Source organism: Mytilus trossulus, unplaced genomic scaffold (assembly GCF_036588685.1).
Source record: "Mytilus trossulus isolate FHL-02 unplaced genomic scaffold, PNRI_Mtr1.1.1.hap1 h1tg000486l__unscaffolded, whole genome shotgun sequence".
NCBI classification, from domain to species: Eukaryota; Metazoa; Mollusca; class Bivalvia; order Mytilida; family Mytilidae; genus Mytilus; species Mytilus trossulus.
In genome coordinates this window covers 245,826-261,329 of record NW_026963378.1, presented here as the reverse complement: position 1 = coordinate 261,329, position 15,504 = coordinate 245,826, and the positions used below count along the sequence as shown (strand labels likewise).

At 32.2% G+C, this 15,504-nt stretch overlaps 1 long non-coding RNA gene across 1 annotated transcript in view; it reads right to left on the bottom strand.

Moving 5' to 3' along the window:
• Positions 1 to 14,580, bottom strand: part of LOC134702476 (uncharacterized) — a 70,240-nt gene extending 55,660 nt beyond the window's left edge. Inside the window, exon 1 of the long non-coding RNA XR_010104422.1 lies at positions 14,415 to 14,580. This is a non-coding gene — a long non-coding RNA (uncharacterized LOC134702476). The remainder of the gene's footprint in view (positions 1 to 14,414) is intronic.
• Positions 14,581 to 15,504: the final 924 nt, after the last annotated feature.

Below are 15,504 nucleotides of genomic sequence, written 5' to 3'. Positions count from 1 at the left end.
AAAACATGCCGAGATTGTAATCAAAATGCATATATATACATATATAGATACAATATGCTACTACAAATAGATTTTAGTGTCAAATTTGATGAATTAAACTTAGTATTTGTTAGAAATATTCGTTTTGTGCTAGGATTGTTATGAAAATTTATATAAAGATTTGAGCTGTTATTCCAAATTGATTTGCTATGTCAAAAATGTTGTGAAACTTTATATTTACTAAGATCAAATCTTATGAATTTTTATTTCTAGTGTTAAAATTCATGAAATTTGAAACCCTTTTACAGTCATGTCAGGTTTAGGAAATTTTGTCAGATTATTATTTTTGAACTCCTATGCTTTCTTTCTATGATTCAGTGAAAAATATTTTGCACTATATCACCCACTTTTTTTTTCATTTTTAAGACTTTAAAAGTTCATAAAAGGTCATTTACCAAAATTTACGCAGATTCTCTATTTCTTTTTTAAAGATTTTAGACCCCAAATATGCCAATGCTAATTTGATGGTAAAAGTCTGTGTCAGCCATTTCCCATCATTTTTAAAATACCTGTATTAGATATCAAATATCTCTAAAAGGAGTTCAACAACCATCAATATTTAGCTTATTTTGATTCTTAACTTATGCTCCTCCCTGATTCAAAGTACAAATTTTAAATTTCACCGGACTACTGCTTATTTTGTTTGTATCCAATTAAAAGTGTATGTATATGCACCACACACAAAAGTGCAAGCTGGACAATAGCTTTCTTGAATTGTTTTATAACAACCAGACTGCATGAACATGTGCACTGGTAAATGTTTATTAAAACATTAGGTTGTGTCATTTATGCATTTTGAATTATGAGGCAAAAGTTTCCCTCATTTCAAGGAATAGCAAGAAAACTTGTTAAGAAGTGTTAAGTTTTTTGTTTAATTATTATTTAAAATATGAAATATTTTGTTTTTTAGCTCACCTGGCCCAAAGGGCCAAGTGAGCTTTTCTCATCACTTTGTGTCCGGCGTCCCGCGTCGTCGTCCGGGGTTACCTTTTACAAAAATCTTCTCCTCTAAAACTACTGGGCCAAATCAAACCAAACTTGGCCACAATCATCATTGGGGTATCTAGTTTAAAAAATGTGTGTCTTGACCTGCCAAACCAACCAAGATGGCCGCCATGGCTAAAAATAGAACATAGGGGTAAAATGAAGTTTTTGGCTTATAACTCAAAAACCAAAGCATTTAGGGCAAATCTGACACGGGGATAAACTTGTTTATCAGGTCAAGATCTATCTGCCCTGAAATTTTCAGATGAATCAAACAAGCCGTTATTGGGTTGCTGCCCCTGAATTGTTAATTTTAGAGAAATTTGGCTGTCTTTTGTTATTATCTTGAATGTTATTATAGATAGAGATAAACTGTAAACAGCAATAATGTTCAGCAAAGTAAGATTTACAAAGAAGTCAACATGACCAAAATGGTCATTTGACCCCTTTAAGAGTTATTGACCTTTAAAGTCAATTTTTAACCATTTTTCGTAAATTTTATGTCTTTTACAAAAATCTTCTCCTCTGAAACTGCTAGGCCAAATTAATCCAAACTTGGCAACAATCATTTTTGGGGTATCTTGTTTAAAAAATGTGTAGCGTGACCCGCCAAACGAACCAAGATGGCCGCCATGGCTAAAAATAGAACATAGGGGTAAAATGCAGTTTTTGGCTTATAACTCAAAAACCAAAGCATTTAGAGCAAATCTGACGGGAGTGACATTGTTAATCAGGTCAAGATTTATCTGCCCTGAAATTTTCCGATGAATCAGAGAACCTGTTGTTGGGTTGCTGCCCCTGAATTGGTAATTTTAAGGAAATTTTGCCGTTTTTGGTTATTATCTTGAATATTATTATAGATAGAGATAAACTGTAACAGCAATAATGTTCAGCAAAGTAAGATTAACAAACAAATCAATATGACCAAAATGGTCAATTGACCCCTTTAGGAGTAATTGCCCTCTACAGTAAATTTTTAACCATTTTTCGTAAATTTTATATATCTTTTACAAAAATCTTCTCCTCTGAATCTGCTAGGCCAAATTAATCCAAACTTTGCCAAAATCATCTCTGGGGTATCTAGTTTATGAAATGTGTGGCGTGACCCGCCAAACGAACCAAGATGGCCGCCATGGCTAAAAATAGAACATAGGGGTGAAATGCAGCTTAAGGCTAATAACTCAAAAACCAAAGCATTAAGAGCAAATCCAACACGGGATAAAATTATTAATCAGGTCAAGATCTATCTGCCCTGAAATTTTTAGATGTAATCGGACAACCCGTTGTTGGGTTGCTGCCCCTGAATTGTTAATTTTAGGGAAATTTGGCTGTTTTTGGTTATTATCTTGAATGTTATTATAGATAGAGATAAACTGTAAACAGCAATAATGTTCAGCAAAGTAAGATTTACAAACAAGTCAACATGACCAAAATGGGCAGTTGCCCCTTTAGGAGTTATTGCCCTTTAAGTCAATTTTTAACCATTTTTCGTAAATTTTATGTCTTTTACAAAAATCTTCTCCTCTGAAACTGCTAGGCCAAATTAATCCAAACTTGGCAACAATCATTTTTGGGGTATCTTGTTTAAAAAATGTGTGGCGTGACCCGCCAAACGAACCAAGATGGCCGCCATGGCTAAAAATAGAACATAGGGGTAAAATGCAGTTTTTGGCTTATAACTCAAAAACCAAAGCATTTAGAGCAAATCTGACGGGGGTGAAATTGTTAATCAGATCAAGATTTATCTGCCCTGAAATTTTCCGATGAATCAGAGAACCTGTTGTTGGGTTGCTGCCCCTGAATTGGTAATTTTAAGGAAATTTTGCTGTTTTTGGTTATTATCTTGAATATTATTATAGATAGAGATAAACTGTAACAGCAATAATGTTCAGCAAAGTAAGATTATCAAACAAATCAACATGACCAAAATGGTCAGTTGACCCCTTTAGGAGTAATTGCCCTCTACAGTAAATTTTTAACCATTTTTCGTAAATTTTATATATCTTTTACAAAAATCTTCTCCTCTGAATCTGCTAGGCTAAATTAATCCAAACTTTGCCAAAATCATCTCTGGGGTATCTAGTTTATGAAATGTGTGGCGTGACCCGCCAAACGAACCAAGATGGCCGCCATGGCTAAAAATAGAACATAGGGGTGAAATGCAGCTTTTGGCTAATAACTCAAAAACCAAAGCATTAAGAGCAAATCCAACACGGGACAAAATTATTAATCAGGTCAAGATCTATCTGCCCTGAAATTTTTAGATGTAATCGGACAACCCGTTGTTGGGTTGCTGCCCCTGAATTGTTAATTTTAGGGAAATTTGGCTGTTTTTGGTTATTATCTTGAATGTTATTATAGATAGAGATAAACTGTAAACAGCAATAATGTTCAGCAAAGTAAGATTTACAAACAAGTCAACATGACCAAAATGGGCAGTTGCCCCTTTAGGAGTTATTGCCCTTTAAGTCAATTTTTAACCATTTTTCGTAAATTTTATATATCTTTTACAAAAATCTTCTCCTCTGAAACTGCTAGGCCAAATTAATCCAAACTTAGCCACAATCATCTCTGGGGTATCTAGTTTATGAAATGTGTGGCGTGACCTGCCAAACGAACCAAGATGGCCGCCATGGCTAAAAATAGAACATAGGGGTGAAATTCAGCTTTTGGCAAATAACTCAAAAACCAAAGCATTTAGGGCAAATCTAACATGGGATAAAATTATTAATCAGGTCAAGATCTATCTGCCCTGAAATTTTCAGATGAATCAGAGAACCCGTTGTTTGGTGCTGTCCCTGAATTGGTAATTTTAAGGAAATTTTGCTGTTTTTGGTTATCTTGAATATTATATCAAAGTATTTATAAGGTTAAGACACAGGTTTCCAACTTTTTTTCACGAGTTTGCTCGTTTTAGTTGGTTTTTCCTGACCAGGGGGATTGTCGATGACAACAATTTTGCCATTTCTTTCTCTTTCAAATACATTTTCTTATTAATAATTGTTATGATTTTATTGATGCTTATGCTTATGAGTAGTATTAATGTATATTGTTTTAATAAATATTAAAATCTATTGCCCTACTAGCTGTCTGGGTTATTGGCAATATATATTTGTAGTTTGCGAAAAGATGTTGCTGGTGAGTTAGGTCATAACATATATAATGTAATGGTAACATTATTCTTGATTTGGTGATATAAACACTTATGTTGTGTCTGTTTCAACCCAGTTCTTCCTCATAATTTAGTTCATGTCACCAAATCTTAATTTCTGCATTCGACACTCAGGTGTTACAATTAGAAGAGAACCTTCTAAACCTTCCGTGTGCACTTGAGATAACCCCTGGTTTGCAGTAAGGGTCGTGTTGATCTTTAGATTCCTATGTAGTGTTTTGTAGAATTTTGTTTGTCATATATCGCTCTTCAACTTTTGCCATAATGTTTTGATATTATTGCTGATTATTGGTACTAAATAGATAGCATTATTCAGATATGAGGAAATTGACAATTGGAAAGTTAAAATCATCCTTTTAAAAGATTTTGGTTTGAAGGCGTCAATCTGTGTCAATATCAAAGTAAAGGTTGAGATATGAAGCAAAAATCTTGGTTTCTGTAGTATCCTTTATCACAAGCTCACTGACGTATATGATATGTAAGTACTGATTGACTGACAATTGGGTCTTAAAAAGAGAAACATGATATCTTTAATATATCGAACTTTGAAATCAAAGAATTAAGCAAAATGTATTTGTAGAGGTGTACAGGTCCAACTGGCAGGTGTCATCTGACCTTGTCCTCATTTTCATGGTTCAGTGTTTACAGTTAGGTTTTTGCGTTTGTTTTGTTTTTCTATTACTGTAAGCAAAAGGTCTACTATGTTTGGTATATGGAATGATTACAAGTTAGACATGTCTAGTTGGTAGGTTTCATCTGACCTTGACCTCATTTTCATAGTTAAGTGGTCAAAGTAAAGTTTTTAGGTCAATTATATTTGGTGAATGGAAATATTTTATGATGTACATGTCAGTTTCGCAGGTTTTATTTAACCTTGACCTCATTTTCACGGTCCATTGTTCAGTGTAACCTTTTTGTGTTTTGGTCTGTTTTTCTTAAACTATGATAAGCAATAGTTCAACTGAATTTGTTTAATGGCAGATTTGAAATCTGTACATGTCTGCCTAGCATGGTTCATCTGACCTTGATCTCATTTTCTTGGTTTATTGGTCAATGTTTAGTTTACTTGGTTAATATAAAAAAAGATGATGTGGTATGATTGCCAATGAGACAACTGTCCACAAGACACCAAAATGACATAAAAATAAACAGCTATTGGTCATTGTATGGCCTTCAACAATGAGCAAAGCCCATTCCACATAGTCTGCTATAAAAGGAGGGCCAGAAATAACATTGTAAAACAATTCAAACAAGAAAACTAACAGCCTTATTTATATAAAAAAAAAATGAACGAAAACAAATATGTAACACATAAAAAACAGTCTGTTTCTTAGAAACTATGAGCAATAGGTTAACTATCATGGGAAAATTTGGATGATTATATAAGAAATCGCTGAAGCATGACTGGAGCGTTCTAACCTTTTTTTTTTTACAAAAAGTAAGTATATAATATAGAGGGTCTCTGTATATCAAAGTAGTATATTAATCATAGTATGCATGCAGATTCAGCATGTGTTTAAATGTTCAGATTTACTGACATTGGCTGGACAAACTAACAGAACATAACTGTTCAGATAATCGGGCATTGGCCGGACAAACTAACAGAACATAACTGTTCAGATAATCGGACATTGGCCGGACAAACTAACAGAACATAACTGTTCAGATAATCGGGCATTGGCCGGACAAACTAACAGAACATAACTGTTTAGATAATCGGGCATTGGCCGGACAAACTAACAGAACATAACTGTTCAGATAATCGGGCATTGGCCGGACAAACTAACAGAACATAACTGTTCAGATAATCGGACATTGGCCGGACAAACTAACAGAACATAACTGTTCAGATAATCGGGCATTGGCCGGACAAACTAACAGAACATAACTGTTTAGATAATCGGACATTGGCCGACAAACTATTAACAGAACATAACTGTTCAGATAATCGGGCATTGGCCGGACAAACTAACAGACCATAACTGTTCAGATAATCGGACATTGGCCGGACAAACTAACAGAACATAACTGTTCAGTAATCGGGCATTGGCCGGACAAACTAACAGAACATAACTGTTCAGATAATCGGACATTGGCCGACAAACTATTAACAGAACATAACTGTTCAGATAATCGGGCATTGGCCGGACAAACTAACAGAACATAACTGTTTAGGTAATCGGATATTGGCCGGAAAAACTAACAGAACATAACTGTTTAGATAATCGGACATTGGCCGGACAAACTAACAGAACATAACTGTTTAGATAATCGAACATTGGCCGGACAAACTAACAGAACATAACTGTTTAGATAATCGGACATTGGCCGGACAAACTAACAGAACATAACTGTTTAGATAATCGGACATTGGCCGGACAAACTAACAGAACATAACTGTTTAGATAATCGGACATTAGCCGGACAAACTAACAGAACATAACTGTTTAGATAATCGGACATTGGCCGGACAAACTAACAGAACATAGCTGTTTAGATAATCGGACATTGGCCGGACAAACTAACAGAACATAACTGTTTAGATAATCGGACATTGGCCGGACAAACTTATAGAACATTACTGTTTAGATAATCGGACATTGGCCGGTCAAACTAACAGAACATAACTGTTTAGATAATCGGCCATTGGCCGGACAAACTAACAGAACATAACTGTTTAGATAATCGGCCATTGGCCGGACAAACTAACAGAACATAACTGTTTAGATAATCGGACATTGGCCGGACAAACTAACAGAACATAACTGTTTAGATAATCGGCCATTGGCCGGACAAACTAACAGAACAATGTACAAACCATAAGACATATAGAGGTCACCATGCAGTCTCCACAGAAAACATGCATCTTTAAAAAAGAAAAAAAAAACAAGCTCTAAATAATAAGTATGAGTTTTATGAAAAAAGCAGATCATCACAGATCTGCATTACGCACCAAACTCCCAAAGTCAACTGATTAAAAAAACCAAAAAAACAGCTTAAAAGAGTCTCCAAACTTGACAAACGGAGATATGGTATGATTGCCAATGAACCAACACTATCCAACAAAGTACAAATGAAGTTGATATAAGTAATGATAGGTCGAAAGCATGGTCTTCAACAATACGAAACCAGATGCTCCGCAAGGCGTAGCTTTATACGACCGCAGAGGTTGAACCCTGAACGGTTGGGCAAGTATGGACACAACATTCAAGCTGGATACAGCTCTAAATTTGGATTGTGATTAAATAGTTGACACAGCATAGGTTTCTGACACAGAATGAATGTGTTCTAATGAACTTAAAATTTTTGTTTTCTCTTAGAGCAATTCACTATGCTGTTGAATATTAATCCTCTCAAAAAAATGTTTCAAGGCATTTTCTTTTTATTTATGAAATTTCAAATGAGAATGAACCCAATTTTTTAATCACATCCCCCTTTCCCTTATTCCAAAACTAATCTCAATTAAAATTTCTAATGGAGTTTGCAACAATAACTACTCATTTAAATACATCATAAAATATTAAGATGTAAAAAAACTGCTTGTTATCACTGGATGGTAAAGATTATTTTAATTTATCAGTTGGTAGTAAAAAGTGAATATATATACATTGTATATTGTATATAACAAAGATTTAAGTTGATTCTGGACAAAGAAAGATAACTCCAATTAAAAAAAAATCTTGCAATTGCACAATATTGTGCAATTAGATATTTCTTGCTTACTATTCTGGACAAAGAAAGATAACTCTAATTAAAAAAAAAATGCTTTTTCACAATATTGTGCAATTAGATATTTCTTGCCATTGCGCAATACTGTGCAATTGAAAAGACTTGCTATTGCACAATACTTAATATAATAATTTTAGATCCTGATTTGGACCAACTTGAAAACTGGGCCCATAATCAAAAATCTAAGTACATGTTTGGATTCAGCATATCAAAGAACCCCAAGATTTCAATTTTTGTTAAAATCAAACTAAGTTTAATTACAGACCCTTTGGACTTTAATGTAGACCAATTTGAAAACAGGACCAAAAATGAAAAATCTACATACACAGTTAGATTTGACATATCAAAGAACCCCATTTATTAAATTTTTGATGAAATCAAACAAAGTTAAATTTTTACCCCGATTTGGACCAACTTGAAAACTGGGCCAATAATCAAGAATCTAAGTACATTTTTAGATTCAGCATATCAAACAACCCAACCGATTCATTTTTTGTCAAAATCAAACTAAGTTTAATTTTGGACCCTTTGGACCTTAATGTAGACCAATTTGAAAACGGGACCAAAAATTCAGAATCTACATACACAGTTAGATTCGGCATATCAAAGAACCCCAATTATTCAACTTTTGATGAAAATCAAACAAAGTTTAATTTTGGACCCTTTGGGTCCCTTATTCCTAAACTGTTAGAACCAAAACTCCCAAAATCAATACCAACTTTCCTTTTATGGTCATAAACCTTGTGTTTAAATTTCATAGATTTCTATTTACTTATACTAACGTTATGGTGCGAAAACCAAGAAAAATGCTTATTTGGGTCCCTTTTTGGCCCCTAATTCCTTAACTGTTGAGACCTAAACTCCCAAAATCAATACCAACCTTCCTTTTGTGGTCATAAACCGTGTGTCAAAATTTCATAGATTTCTATTAACTTAAACTAAAGTTATAGTGCGAAAACCAAGAAAATGCTTATTTGGGCCCTTTTTGGCCCCTAATTCCTAAAATATTGAGACCAAAACTCCCAAAATCAATCCTAACCTTTCTTTTGTGGTCATAAACCTTGTGTCAAAATTTCATAGATTTCTATTAACTTAAACTAAAGTTATAGTGCGAAAACCAAGAAAATGCTTATTTGGGCCCTTTTTGGCCCCTAATTCCTAAAATATTGAGACCAAAACTCCCAAAATCAATACCAACCTTCCTTTTGTGGTCATAAACCTTGTGTTAAAATTTCATAGATTTCTATTCACTTTTACTAAAGTTAGAGTGCGAAAACTAAAAGTATTCGGACGACGACGACGACGACGACGACGCAGCAATATACAACGAAAATTTTTTCAAATTTTGCGGTCGTATAAAAACATCCTTTATGAATGATATGGTAACAGGAAAATCAAAAGGTTTGTAAATTTTACACAAATATAAGCAATTTTTGGGTCAAAATTGATAAATGCGAAAATAATTGTCCTGTCCCCGTCTGAGTAAATCATGTGTTAAAACCGAGGTGCAATAGTATTGGTTCTTTTAAGAAGAAGTTCATATGTACGAAACAAGAAATACATGCACACCTAATATTATTCAAAACACTAAATACATGTACATGAAATAGTCAGTGGCGGATCCAGTCTATTCATAATTTTGATCTTATTTACGACCGGCAAAATAGCCAAACTCTATATTAAATCGCTATTGTGCCGGAGCCGGCAAAATAGCAACTGTCTTATAGTACACCTATGTTCGTAGTATATAGAAACACAAAAATTTATAATCCATTCATCAGCTTTTTATTAAATGGTGTTGAAATCCGATGAAACACAAAATGTCCCCGTTTACAGTTCGTATTTTTTACCTTTATTATAATTTGTCATCAAAAGGGCTTCCAGGATTATCTTTTTCGCCTAATGCATAGAACATTATGTGTGATGTTTGAATAAAAAATTGAAGAATTTCAACGGAGGCAACTTTCATAAAATCTTTATTACGTTTACAGTTATTGTGCTCCTCTATTTTACTTTTCGATCAGGGCGATTTTGACTCGGGGTTTTTCGGCAATACAAAATAAATCGGTGGAATTTCAGCGGCGGAATCAGGTGGTGTGGAGGGAAGTTACGCCACCTTCTATTTAATAATAATATCTTTATTTGCAAAACATACAAAAACCAATTTTGATTGTGGCAAATACATTGACAAACAAACATAATGAAACATATTGAAAACTCGACAATATTATAAGAAATATGATAAAAACAGTTACTGTTCTCCTTTCCTCAGTTCTAATGACTCTTTAATAAAAGAAACAACTGCTTTTACATCATTTGGTGTTGATGGTTTAAGTATTATCACGAGTTTATCAGTAAAATTAAGTGTATTAAAATTTACATATTTTTGTATATAATATTTTAGAAAGATTTCTCTTTTATTTTTATTTATTTTGCAGTTGAAGAAAAAATGAAATTCATCGTCTAAGATATTACATCTTTTACATTTTCTTTCATTTCGTGGTATTTTGGTATATCGTCCAGTTTCTATGAAGAGACAATGATCGCTTATTCTAAATTTGGTTAACATTTTTCTTGTCTCTTTACTTGGGTGTGCTGTAGGTTGTATTTCATTTGGTTATTCATATTAGATTTAAGAAATTTATATAGATATATTTTATTATTTTCATTTAAGTTATTTATTTTATCATCAATAAGAGTTTGATAATAGTTGATATAACTTTTTTTTAATTGGGGTTTTAACATTTTAGTCTGTTTTAAAGTTTTAGTTTCCTCAATAAGTTTAATGTCAATATTTATATCTTGTGACACATTTTTTGCAAAAGTATGGGAAATACATCCCTAGCATTAACTTGTCCCAAATAAAATCTATATATTGCTTTTGTTTAAAAATTTGGGTAGCTTGATAATGCCCTTTTCAAAAATCCTCGATCCCTCCTGTTATTTCACTGATTTCATATTTATTTGGGGTAAATCTGAGACTGCTATAACTACTGTGTTATAGTAGTTTCAGGGTAAATTACCACCCATAATTCTGAAATCCTCACAAAGCAGTAGTCCGGTGCCAACTTCTTTTACGAATTATTCATGCATGATGCGTTACAGTAAATAATGTCCTTGGCAAGAATGGTAAGAATGATTTTTGCCACGGTGCTCTCTCCATACACAAAACATGTATAGTTGCCGTTTCATAATCAGTATGTAGGAATGGACATCTCTCAACCCCAACTTGTCCTAATCCTAATTTAAAAAAAAAAAAAGAATTATAAAAAAGGTCAATCCGTCCCTCGCTCCTGATTTTATTTACTATTTTTTTTTTTTTCAAACCTTAGATTGATACATTTAAGAAGTAAGATTGAGTTGAAACTTGAATATGTTTTTGAAAGATCTCAAAGTTCAAGCCATGACAAGCACACAAGCACTCAACAATAAGCACTGTAAAACTCAGTTTGAAAGAAATCTTTCTATGACAATGACATAAAAAAAATAATGCAATATTCTTGATTTATTGTACTACGGGTTTTATTTACGATGATTTAAAAAACAAAACAACAAAAAACCGCTTTTTAAAATTTCGCGCATATTTATACTTTATATTTTTTTGATTTTGATTGGTTGGATAACACAAAATATGCTAATGAGGTAAAAACACCGCAAAGGACCTCCTTTGTGCACAAGGGAGCACAAAGGAGCACTAAGGACCCCAAAGAAGTTTGTTAAGAGCACAAAGGACCTGAAATTCCCTTCAAAGAATAAAATTAACATAATTCCTGAAGAAAAATGATAAAAAAAAAAATTAATTTCAATAAAAATTGTGATTTTAATAATGTACGATTTGGTGTTGTCACCGGTATCGGTTTGGAACCTACATCATATCCGGGCTATGCGATAGCTCATGTATATGAAATTTTTAACTAGTTATAATATTATATAAACAGAGACTATATGTCTCTGATTTTAATGATAACGTCCATTAGTATGCTTAATATTTTTTTGTTGTAATAAAAATACTTTACCCAAACTACGAAAATTATGTAAGTATTAGCGAGCACAAAGGACCACAAAGTAGTTTGATAAGTGCACAAAGGAACTGAAATTATTTATGAACTGGGGGAAAGTGATTGTCAACGAAGAAATATTTATTTTTTCACAAAAAAAAACCCGTCTCGAGTAAAATTGGAATTAAAGTTGAAGATTTGAGAACCGTGTTCTGTAATCGGTACGGATGTATTGAAAAATATTGAGAAAACACAAACATATGATATAAATACAGACTGGACATGAAACCGAAAATAAATAAATAAAGCAAACACTGTTTGTCAAGATTTATATCCATTTGAAAATTTAAAAAAATTGCGACAAGTTTAGGATCTCTTAACCAAGACCTTCATAAGACAGTTTCAAGATGAGGTCTGATATATGTCCGAGAAGTAAACGGACAGAAAGTCACAAATTTGATAGGATAAAAAGTCACAAATATTTTTTTAACAATTGTTAAATATATTTTGAAATATTTTTATATTTTTCAACATATATTCATTTTTAAGTTTCGGAGCTCATTACCGTTGATAAATGAAAATGTATTAACTTTCAATCATGCAGAGGATATATATTTATTGGCAAAATGAAGCCATTTAAGCCTCGTTGATATTTTGTTTTCGTAACAATTATTTATTAATTATTGATATTTATTGAATAAAGTAGTAGGTCCGGTAAGGAATCATTTTGGCCTCCAATTTCAGTTTCATCTGACGAAGGATTTGGACCACTTTCTCAACACTTAAGTGTCTTTTTCACTTGATTCAATTAGTTTATGTGAAAGATTTTAACTGATTAAGTCATTAAAAACGATCCGATTGAAGCTCAAATGCGAAAAATCTCTCAAATATGCAAAAAAACGTCACTTTTGAGATGGTTTTTGGCAAAAATGAAAGTGGCCGCATCCGTGTTCATCCACAACCTTTATATGGTATGTATTATCATAAAATACAACTTACATTGCAATATTATGGATGAACACGAATGCGACCACTATCATTTTACACGTAAACCGTCTAAAATTTAACTTAAATGATAGAATTTTGAAGATTTCAGTAAGTTAGCATGACTTACTGGTGCTACAACCCGATACATGTGCATTGTATTGCCAAAAACGGCCCATATTTATGTAGCAGAAGCATTCAACTGTCCAATAAAAAACTAAAAGTTTACATTTTAACAATTTTGTAAAACTGTTATATTTTGGGCCAAAAGGGGCCTTACAGGACCTACTCCTTTTCATTACAAAGCTGCTTCACAAATTAAACTTCAAGAAAAAAACTGAATTGTGATTTTTTTCTGTGACTTTCTGTCCATTACTGTTGTGTGCAAAATAAAATTTGATACAACAGAGTGTGTATTGAAATTTCTTGAAAAATACGAATTGAAAAAATCAACCCAATTTCCTACCTAGAGAGTAAATCACATACTGTTCCCTTTGTGGCTTAGAAACGTTTTCTTTAAAGTACAAAATATGTAGTTTGAGACTCACCAAGTAAGAACATTTCGGTGCATACTTTATTTTTGTGTAGAATAAAATTTTATATAACAAAGTGTGTATTGAAATTAATTTCATAAAATACGAATTGACAAATCCAAATTAATTACCTACCTTTAGAATAATGGTCATACCGTTTTCTTTGTGCCTTTAAACAAGTTTTCGTCATAGCAATAAATACTACCATACATAAAAAAAAAACTGATGATGAAATATGAGACCAGCTGAGAAAAAAAACAACAAAGTATCGGTATCCTTACATGATTTTCGTAGTTTTGGTAAAGTCTCTTGTCTTAATTTTTTTTTATAACAACAAATTAATTGAGTTTTTTATCAGTTATACTATATTATGACTACTAGTATTTAAAAAGTTACATACATAAGCTGTCACATAGCCCGAATATAAAGTCGGTTCCAAACCGATACCGGTGACTATACAAAATCGTATATTATAAAAATCGCAATTTTTTATTGAAATCAATTATTTTTTTTAACATTTTTCTTCAGGAATTATAATCATTTTATGCTTTAAAGTGAATTTCATGTCCTTTGTGCTCTTAACAAACTTCTTTGGGGTCCTTTGTGCTCCTTTGTGCACAAAGGAGGTCCTTTGCGGTGTTTTTAGAGACCCGTATTAATGTGAAAAATAAATAAATCACCTTTGATGGTATTTTATGAAAACACTATTTGATCAAAATAAACGAAAATAGTATCATTTTAACGGGATAACAATCGGGAGTAGAATAACACTATAAAATTGCATATATTATCGTAAAATTCTAAGTTTTATGAAAATAAAATGGTGGGCCACACCGGTTCTACAGCATTGAAAGAGGGGAAGCTGAATGGACCGAATTTAAATATGTCTGCATTGGATTATTATCATCATCTCAGGACATTATAGTATAAACAAATCGGTGGAACTAGTTAGATGTATCTTTTGAATATACTTACATGCTTTAGCTGTGAAAGCAATTGACATAAACGAGAAAACAAATCTGTAAGCGTATCGTCTCTCTTTACAACAATGGCGAAATTTTCTCATCTCGATCCTCCTTCATCCCAGGTCACATCATAATCCCAAGCACTTCCGGTGGCCAAGTGATTTCATTGGCCGTTATATAGACTCTCTTGTATTATATTCTCTGATCAAAGCAAGGATTTCTATAGTAAGATTATATTTAATTTTTCATAAAGAATCTCTGATGTTTCTGTTATTTTCCTTTAGTGATATTTCGATATCATTGATTTCAAAATTTCTTAATAAAAAAAAATATTTTGAGTGTGACACGGGAACATTTATTTTGACAGATATTCATCCAGGAGATACTGTTACCAGAAAATACTTTACAATATCTATAATAAAAAAAAAACTCTTCTTTTCTAAAGGTGTTTTTCAATTTTTCTGTATATTTTATCTTTCTTTAGAAATATATTTATTCATTTCTTTTAAAACAAAAAAAAAATGTTTTCATCCTAAGAGAAAAAAAAAACAATGTCCAATTATAATAGATAAATATTCTATACCTTTAAAATTTCATTCCTTTACCAAACAGGTGAAATCTAACTTGGGTTAACGTTATAATGTTACATCATAATATATTGTCAGGTAGACGTGAAAACCAAAAGCAACCAGCTGACATTAAACATCCTGTCAGTGTGTATACATGTATTACCAGAGTTTAAATTTTGTGATATACAAAAGATTTCATAAATGTACAAATAAATATCTTCTCCTTCCCGTGTCAAATCAGAAGAAGTATGTTTCATTATAAACTTTAGGAAAATATGAATATTATGAAAATTTCTTTAAAAACATATTTTTTGCTTAAAAGGCATTCAAATATTTATATGTTTCTATAATTATTTCAAAGAAATATTCTGATTCAAATTTTAATTTAAATGAATTTCGATCATTGAATATGATTTTGTTGTTATTTATCTTTTAATTCAATATTTAAAGCTAAATCCAGGCAATGAATCGATTGGAAGTGTAAATTGTGTAAAACAAAAGATTTATTATATACATTCCAACAGAGACGTA